Below are 9,269 nucleotides of genomic sequence, written 5' to 3' on the forward strand. Positions count from 1 at the left end.
TCAACACAATGTATATCTCTTAGATAAATAAAAAGAATACATTATTAAAAATATAAAAATAAATATTTCAACGTACATTGATCTATCTACACATTATTAAAAAATCTAACATCAAATAACAAAACCTAAATTAATCTAGCTATTCAAGAAACTAAATCTCATAACTGACAATGTGACATCCATCATTAGTTTATCTTTCTCCTCCTTTGCCTTGTTGCACTTCCGTTGTTCCTACATAAATTCAATGAATAAGTTATTTTTCATATACTTATACATATATAATGTAAAGTACTTGAAAATTATAATCAATATAATCAATAATAATACCTAAAAAGATGTACCATCTAAATGTTCATATTATTCTTATTTGGATATACTTTGAAATACTACTTAAATTTTGACATTTACCTTAAAAGTTTCATTTGTCCTCACATAAGTATGCGTTGAAAAATAAAAGATTCGAATACCTTGCATATAAAGTATGAGTTATAAATTTTTAAAGTAAATTGGGTAAATAAATGTGGACTTACATTTATATTATAGTCCTCTAAAATGAGAAGTCAGGCTTGAAACATCTCCATTTCCATTTGTAAGGAATAGTAATTGAACTTTTACGATTCCTCTTCAAATTCCTTTCGGATTCTTGTCACTACGTCGTTAGGTTTTTTTTTTTTGAGGAAACCACCAGGGACCTTATATTAATTCAAATCACGATGAACAATATCTAAAAGACCCAACGGGAAGTCAGATCTCCAGATCCTTGCATCAGGAATACAGACGGCTAAATTAGCCAAGAAATGGGCCGCTCTATTAGCTTCCCTACGAACATGTCTAAAATCAAGTACTATCTTCTCCTTAGCATATAAAAAAGCATCGTACAGATCATCACAGAGAGAGTCAATCCCCCTCGTCTTCTCACTCACAACGTGCACCGCTAAAAGAGAATCCGTAAAAACCTCAAGAGGGCAATAATCATACTCCATACAAAAACCCACTCCCAACAAGATCGCGTGCAGTTCACCCATAAGAATGGTTTCCGTTCTACCAATACATCTCGCCGCCGCCGCTAGCACTTTACCTGTATGATCTCGAACCAGAAACCCAACTCCAACCACATTTCCATTTGCATGAATAGAGACATCCACATCCAACCGAAAAGCACCCCCGGCACTACGTCGTTAGGTTTATCCTGCATAACTTTATCAAAAGTGCACATGCATTGTTCAAATGAATATACTTCATGAATTTTCTTAATAGCATGCTCATACCTTGTATGTTCCTCATATCAACTTTTTTCACAACTGAAACTCAAATCTTTTTATGACTTTGACCAATTAACAATATTTATATACTACTAAAAAACAACAATATTTATATACTAAGAATGAAATCACATGAGTAAAAATTTCTATCTAATAAGGTTTGGAAAGCCAAAAACAATTAACTCAAACATTTTCAGCTATTGGATTCAAGATTTAATGACAGGAACATAAATGCAATGGACATGTTCTGATAAAAAAAAAATTAAGTACATTAAGAACTAAACATTGGAGTCCAAACATTTCAATTAGACGGACATAAACAGAAAACATTAAGACAATAGAAATATATACCACAATGGCATACCAGTTGTTCTACAAAAGTACTCGCTTCAACAATCTGTTACGCCACTTATTTATATATTGTTACGTGCCCAACACTTTATTACTAACTATGAGCTCTTACATCATTAGCTTGTTTTTAATAGAAACATACGGCTAATAATTTTTTATCTTTTTTAACCTATTAAACATGCCTACTCAATTAACTATTGTTCTAAAGTAGATCAAAATGAATTTTCAAATCTCAACTATATTTTATTATTTCTCTTATTCTTTCAATTCAAATGTTATTATCAGAATTGAACAATCTCACAATAGATCAATCAAATCAGAATTTTAAAACCACAGATCGAGCTTATATAACAAAATCTCACAAATTTTGTGTGGTGGCAGATGGCCGAAGATGGATGGAGTCGCAGCTGCTGCATTTAGGCCATTGGAGAACTAGATGGACGACGATAGCTTTTGTTGTTGCTGCACGACTGAATTGGGAGGAGAGATGGAGCGGCTGTTGTTGCAGAACGCATCAGCGGCTGACAATGAGTAGGTTTGCGGTAGTAGTTCCCCCAAAAGTTGGAGATGGGGTGATCCGTTTGTGACTGCAAGAAATGGCAAATGAAAAAATTAGGTTAAGGGTTTTTGTTATTGAGCGGATGAGAGAGAGAGGGTTGAGAGAGACGAGAGTTTTGGGTTTTTAATAAATTTGAGTTGTTGTGGGCTTCTTAATTTTGTTAACAACCTTCAATTAAAATATAGTTCGCCCTTTTATTTAACATAATGATTTTGGACTTTAATTAGGTTTTTTAATTAATTGATTTGTGATAATTAAATAGCATAATAAGTTTTATATAGTGCCAAGTGAATATATATATATATATATATATATATATATATATAATTATTGTTTTATAGATTGATTAAATTATGCAGTGGACACAACAAAATATAGGTTCGTCTAAGATAAATATTTCGAACTAATAATTGTTGGGCGAATAAATTTAAACGATTAACTAAATTGCATGATATAATTGTTATTATGCGTATTAGTTAAGTCTGAATTACATGATTATATGATTAGAACATGTAAAGAATTTGCTCAAAAGTATAAAATTTTAAAATGCCTTTTGCAAGTAAAAAAAATAATATGTAAATTATATGAATCTTATAAATGAGTTTATTTTTCCAAAGAAAAGTCAAGTGAGGATATAAATTGTTATAAATTTATATATTTGTGCATGTTTATAATTTATATATTCATATTCATCTCAAATTTAATAAAAAAATGATTTTTTATTCATTCATGTTTCAATCTGGAATAGTGGTATTCATTATTTAAATAATATCTTAATGATCTAAACATTTAATACCACAAGATTGAAAATAAACTACAATGTTATGTTAAGACATCAGAATTTTAATATATATATGAAATATCTTATTTATTTGTCAAACATAATAAGTGGCGAAATTTTCATTTGAAATAAAAATACACCTATTTATTTGGTGGCATAAATAAATAAATTGATGATGCAGTTCGATTAATAAAAATACACCTATTTGTTTGAAATCTTCATGGGTTTGAACATTCGTAATGGGACGGAGAGAGTATTTATTATTAGAAGAAGTTATATTTATATTAAATAATAATTGATATGAGCAAAAGTAATATTTGTTATTAGAAAAAACAATATTTGTTACTATAAGAAATAATATTTGCTATTAGCAAAAATAATATTTCTATTAAGTAATATTTGATATGAGCAAAAGTAATACTCCCTCCGTCCATGAAAGAACTTCCTAGGAGGGAGTGACACGGGTTTTAAGAAAAAATACTGTTGAGTGTATTGAGAATGGATAAAAGGTAGTTGAGTGTATTGCGAGTGGTAAAAAAGTGTTATAATTAATATTGAGAGTTGTGAAAAGTGAAAAGTAAAAGGATTATCAGTGGTAGGGTATAGTCCAAAAATAGGTAGGAAGTTTTTTTGTGGACGTCCCAAAAAGGAAAGATAGGAAGTTCTTTCGTGGACGGAGGGAGTATCTATTATTAGAAGAAAGTAATACTTAATATAAGTAAAAGTAATATTTCTACTAAGTAATATTTAATATGAGCAAAAGTAATACTCCCTCCGTCCTAAACGAAATGTCATGTTTTCCTTTTTGAGTTGTCCCAAACGAAATGTCCTGTTTCTTTTTTAGCAATACACACTCTCTCTATACTTAATATTTAAATAATTTTCACCAACTCACTTTATCTACTTTATACACATTTCTTAATCTCCGTGCCAAAAAGAAATAGGACATTTCGTTTGGGACGAAGGGAGTATTTGATATGAACAAACGTAATATTTTTTTTATTAAAAGTAATATTTTTATTAAATAATATTTAATATGAACAATAGTAATATTTGATATAAGCAAAAGTTATACTCCCTCCGTCCCTGAAATAAGTTCATCTTTTTCTTTTTTGGGACATCCCCAAATAAGTTCCTCTTTCTTTCTTTGCAGTTTTGGACAACTACCCCACCACTAATAATAATTTATTTATTCTTACTTTTTACTTTTTCACCACTCCCAATACTAATTATAACTCTTTTTTCACATTTTCACCACTCTCAATACTAATTATAACACATTTTTCTCCACTATCAATACACTTTACCACTTTTCCTTAAAATTCGTGCAATCCCCAAAGAGGAACTTATTTCAGGGATGGAGGAAGTATTTATTATTAGAAGAACTAGTATTTGCTACTATAAGAAATAATATTTGCTATTACCGAAAGTAATATTTATTGTTCGAAGAAGTCGTGCTTCTATTAAATAATAATATGAGCACAAATAATACTTATTTGTTATTAGAAGAAGTCATATTTCTAATAAGTAAATATTTAATATGAGTAAAAGTCATATTTTCTATTAGCAAAAGTAATATTTTATATGAACAAAAGTAATATTTGTTATTAGAAAAATATTATGTGATATGAGCAAAAGTAGCATTTTTTATTAGAAGAAGTCATATTTATCTATCAAGTAATATTTGATATGAGAAAAAATTAAATTTGTATTTAGATGAAGTCATATTTCTATTAACTAATATTTGATATGACCAAAAGTAATATTTAACATGAGAGAAAAAGTAATACTTGTTATTAGAAGGAGTTATATTTCTATTAAATAATATTTGATATTACCAATAATATATGAGCAAAAGTAATATTGGATATAACCAAAAGTAATATTTGACATTAGAGAAAAAGTAATATGTATTTGTTATTAGATGAAGTTATATTTCTATTAAATAATATTTGATATCACCAAAATTAATATTTTATATGAGCAAAAGTAATATCTGATATGAGGAAAAATAAAAAATATTATATATATATATATATATATATAATTTTATTATTAGTAAAAATATTTTAATTATTATTATAATTTTATTTATAAAGTGAAAAAAAGAAATTTAGAAGAAATAATATAAAATGCACATAAAAGAAATTGGGAATAATTTAAAAAATATATGAAATGCAAAAAAAATTTGTATCCATTTTTTAGTTATTATTATAATTTTATTTATAAAGCAAAAAAAGAAATTTAGAAGAAATAAAATAAAATGCACAAAAAAGAAATTGGAAAGAAATAAGATAAACGAAGGAAAAAAATTGGGAAGAAATAAATAAAAAACGATGGAAAAAGAAATTGGGAATAAATAGATAAAACACAAAAAAAAATGTGTGAAAGAGAAATTATGAAAAAAAAATCGCAATAAAAAAGGCAGAAAGAAAAAATGTGTGAAAGAGAAATTATGAAAAAAAAATCGCAATAAAAAAGGCACAAAGAAAAAGTCGCAATTAAAAAAATACACAAAGGAGAAGTGTTGTCAATGGATTTCGAACCCAATACTCCATGGAAGCCAAATAGCAACTTACCCAGCGGACTAGAATTACTAGTTGTATTTCATATGAAAGTTACTTGTACATAATGTGAAATACGAGACCGATCTCTTATAAGGCTTTGCCTATATGCATTCGTCGATTTGCGATTGTTTAAGAGTGACATTTTCTAAAAGACAGAAACCAAATATCCAAAGTAATATTTTAGCGGGAGGACTAGCGGGAATTCTTTTTTTTTTTTTGAAATTGGCTAGCTGGAATTCTTTGAAACTAAAATGTCTCATATATAACCATGTTAATTAAAGGGATAATTGCGTGAAAATACACAAACTTTGCCAAAAATCCATATTTGACGCGAAGTTAGGATTTTACATTTTAATACACCAACTTTCGTTGTTGTCCAAATTTGACACGACTTAATTCTTAAAAATTCAAAAAATAACCTCTTTTTGTAAATAATTATACAAAGACCCACTTATGTTATTATTTGGGACATTTAAACCAAAACAAGATATTTCCTTATGATGTTTTCTTTTAATCTTTGATTCGCGCCTAAAATGGTTTAAAAGAAAACATCATAAGGAAATATCTTGTTTTAGTTTAAATGTCCCAAATAATAACATAAGTGGGTCTTTGTATAATTATTTACAAAAAGGGGTTGTTTTTTGAATTTTTAAGAATTAAGTCGTGTCAAATTTGGACAACAACGAAAATTGGTGTATTAAAATGTAAAATCCTAACTTCGCGTCAAATATGGATTTTTGGCAAAGTTTGTGTATTTAGGTGCAATTTTCCCTTAATTAAACCTAATAAAAAACATCAATATTTTCATCAATCTCCCGCTTTGGCTTCCGCCGTTTTCTTCTCTCATTCTTCATCATGCTCCAAGCGTGTTATTTCTTCCTGTTCATCGTCTTCAAAGGTTTGTTCTTTCTTTAAATATGGATTAGTGATTACGAGCAATTTCTTCTTAATTTCTTTTTTTTTTTTTAATTCGATTCAAATGATATATATATATATATATATATATATATATATAGGGGCGCGCTCCAGTGAGACCCCCTATTTTTCGTGTAACATGAGTACAATGAATAAGACATATAATACTAATGAACAAAACGTATATCTAATGAACAAGATGTATATACTAATGAAAAATAAAATTTAAAAAATTCGTAATGAATAAGACATATAAACTGATGAACAAGGTCGTATATACTGATGAACAATGCAGTATATACTGATGAATAACAAAATTTAAAATATTGTGCTCCCTCCAGGATTCGAACCCTGCGAAAAAAAATCACCCTCCAGATACAATATCAGCCATAGGATTGATAAAATAAACGCACCAGATCGTACCCTAGATCTCACTAAAATTAGGGGGTCTCATTGGAGCGGCCCCCTATATATATATATATATATATATATATATATTCATTTAGTCCCTCACAAATTCTTGTTAATTGTAATTTCTTTTATATCTCTTGAATTTTTTTTGTTGTAATATCCATTGGCCGGTTTATTTCGTATAAGTTTGTGAAAATGATAGTTTGAATAGTGAGCTTTATAATCTCTTAATGCAACACTGACATCAATGCAGGATAGAGACCAAGATTAAACATCATTCTGTAAGTGGTTTAGGTTGATTTAGCTTGGCAGGTTCAAGCATATACAGAGATGCTACTTTCTTAGGATTAATATTTCTAACATATTGGATCGGAATACTCGATCGAGTATTAATGTAAGTGCGGTTAATTTTCTTCTTCATTATAAAGATAAGGGTAAGTGATAAAGATAGTAATCTTAATTCCTTGTCCCCTATTTTATTTTTTAATATAGTTGAAAAGTTAATAATATTTTAAAAGTTCTATACTTAATCTTGAATGCAGTGCATATTGCATACATTTCTCTACTTTGAGTTTTAGTTAATATGATAACTATTATACAAATAATTCATTCTGTTTTATATATGTATTTTTACAGATTCATTGTGAATTGTTAAAAATTATTTTATTTTAACTATATTGAGTAAAAATTCAGTAATAAAAAAGGTTAAGCCTTGTTTATAGTTATACCATATAAATGATGCAGTATCAACGATGTTGCAAAGTTTTTATATCACAATATAAAATAATGCAAATTTTGTCATATTGTGCAACACTATTTTATATATGTTGTATAAGTATGTCATTCTATTGAAGCGTCGCAAATAAATTGTTGTAATTTTGACATATAAATATAAGTGTCGCATTTGTGTCATTAAAATGCGACACCATATTTAGATGACACACAATTGATGTAAATATGCGACATTCAATATAACATTATTCTAAACTTGTGGCATAATTTTGACATTTCATTGGAGATGTCGCAAATAAATTGCCGTAATTTTGAAACATACAATTAAGTGTCACATTTGTGTCATTAAAGTATGACACAATATTTAGATGACGCACACTTGATGTAAATATATGACACTGAGTGCAACACTATTCTTAATGTGTTGTATAATTATGACACTTTATTAAAAAGTCGCAAATACATTATCGTAATTTCGAGACATAAAAATGTGTGACGCATATGTGTCACTTAACTATGACACAATAAGTAGATGACGCACAATCGATGTAAATATACGACATTAAATGCAACGGAGTCATAAATATGTGGTATAAATACGACATTTTATAGAAATGTCACAAATAAATTGTCGCAATTTCAAGACATAAAAATGAGCGTCGCATATGCGTCACTCAATTACGACACAATATTTAAATGACGTCCAACTGAGGCAAATATACGACACTACAAGCATAAGTGTGGTAATTTTACGACGCATACATATAATGTCGCATGGACGTGTGTCGCAAAAGCTCTGTTTTCTTGTAGTGATAATCGAACAGTCGTGCTCGTCCCGTAATAATTATATTCTACGGCTGCTCCCATAAATCGTGTTTCTTCCAAACACTCTTCTTATTATACCATCCTAGTTACCTAGACATTCCTAACTCTTGTCGGATGTGGTAGGAAAAGAGGATGTGATGAATAAAAAAAATGTCTGATATTGAACAAGACGAGCTCAAGTAATGGAATGATTCCATAATAGCCAGTGCTATCTCAAGGATAATGAAGAAGTTACAATCAAGGTAAGATCAAAAGCTAGAACAGAATCTAGAATAAAAACTGAGATATGATATGATGGGAGTTAATCAATACTGGACACAGAAGCAATCCACTAAGTGGAAAATGAATAAATTGTCCACTGTTAAAGCAAGGGGTAAAGATTTCCAACACAAACGGCTCAGGCTCAAACACAGTGGATCTGGAAAAAAATTCTCAATAGCAAATAGTTCATCTCCTGTAGGAGTTCAAATGGATGCAGAAAAATTTAAATACGACCAAGCGGGATAGGGACTCAATAAGTCTACTCTCACAACTACTCTAGCGATGATACGCGCGGTCCCGGTGAAAGTACCTCTATTTCAAAGTACAATTGGTCAATAGTATCTATGCATCCCATGAGGTCTCCATTATACGTTCGTCCTATTAAGGTCGTGTCTATAAATCGCGATGAAAACTCTGACTCTCGTCGTATTATCTCAACGGTTGGTTTCTCTGCTCCTCTTCTTCATCTTCTTCTCGGTTTATGTTCCTTCGGTTCCCTCTTCTTCTCGGAGGTATACTATAAAGGAAAAAGAGTTATATAACTATCGACTTCTAAACTAACCGTTCGTCGTTACAAAAAAAAAACAAATCCTTGTTTTCTCATT

General features: G+C 29.2%; 1 long non-coding RNA gene across 1 annotated transcript; it reads right to left on the minus strand.

Annotated features, from left to right (window-relative positions):
- Nucleotides 1-2,337, minus strand: LOC131012823 (uncharacterized). Its single transcript, XR_009097473.1, has 3 exons — nucleotides 1,976-2,337; nucleotides 531-1,197; nucleotides 1-231 (listed from the first exon to the last, which is right to left on the minus strand). It is a non-coding gene; the product is annotated as an uncharacterized LOC131012823 (long non-coding RNA).
- Between the last annotated feature and the right edge of the window lie 6,932 nt (nucleotides 2,338-9,269).

This window comes from Salvia miltiorrhiza, chromosome 2 (assembly GCF_028751815.1).
Source record: "Salvia miltiorrhiza cultivar Shanhuang (shh) chromosome 2, IMPLAD_Smil_shh, whole genome shotgun sequence".
NCBI lineage: Eukaryota > Viridiplantae > Streptophyta > Magnoliopsida > Lamiales > Lamiaceae > Salvia > Salvia miltiorrhiza.